Raw genomic sequence first — 879 nt, 5'->3', positions numbered from 1 at the left:
CTGGTCACCTGACAGACCAGGCACAACAGGAGACGAGGACTTTAACTCACAGGAACCCACCAGCACACCAGAGACTCCTTTACAACAGGTGCCCCCCCCACTACAACAGAGGACCGCCACACAGCCACGAAGCGACCAAAGGAGGGAACAGGACACGGAGACCATCGAGATACTGGAGAGCGACGAGGACATCACAGCAGCACGGAACCCACCAGACCAACGCACAGAAACTTCGCCCTCCCCAATAGGACACAGACTACGCTCCAATGTCCAGCTTAAGCTGAAACTAGTCCCCGCCTCACGGACACCAGTCACCACTTCACCTGCTATGTCCCCGGCATCCCCACCACTCCAGACCACAGGGACGCTGAAGGTGGTCAGACCAGTGAGACATCTCTCCACCACCAGAAAGAAAGAGCTTTGGTCCCTATGCTTCAACAAGAAGATTGTCATTCTGGGGGACTCCAACGTCTGCCGCCTCCCAACTTACGACTCCACTCACCTGCAAATAGAAGGCTTCCCAGGAGCCAAGTGGAAGCACGTTACTGACCTGCTGGAAACAGCGACCACCCGCTGCAAGCCGGAGAAACTACTCCTCTCCTTCGGCATCAACAACAGGAGCCAGAGGAACACAGCGGTGGCACGCAAAGAACTAGAAGAGGCGGTGACCACGGCAGCAACCCTCTTCCCACAGGTTGAGTTGTACATTCCTAAAATTAACTTTTCCCCAACACTTTCTCCTGAAGAACAGAGACTTCTACAGGCATTGAATGAGGAGCTAGAAGAGCTCGCAGACCACGCCATCCCCCCGCTGGAAGAAGACTTCGAGGTGGAGGACGATGGTGTCCACTGGACTCAGACAACAGCCAACCACATGCT

The sequence above is a fragment of the Austrofundulus limnaeus genome, unplaced genomic scaffold (genome assembly GCF_001266775.1).
Source record: "Austrofundulus limnaeus strain Quisiro unplaced genomic scaffold, Austrofundulus_limnaeus-1.0 Scaffold2869, whole genome shotgun sequence".
In the NCBI taxonomy this organism is placed as follows: Eukaryota; Metazoa; Chordata; class Actinopteri; order Cyprinodontiformes; family Rivulidae; genus Austrofundulus; species Austrofundulus limnaeus.
Note: the sequence above shows the minus strand (reverse complement) of the source record.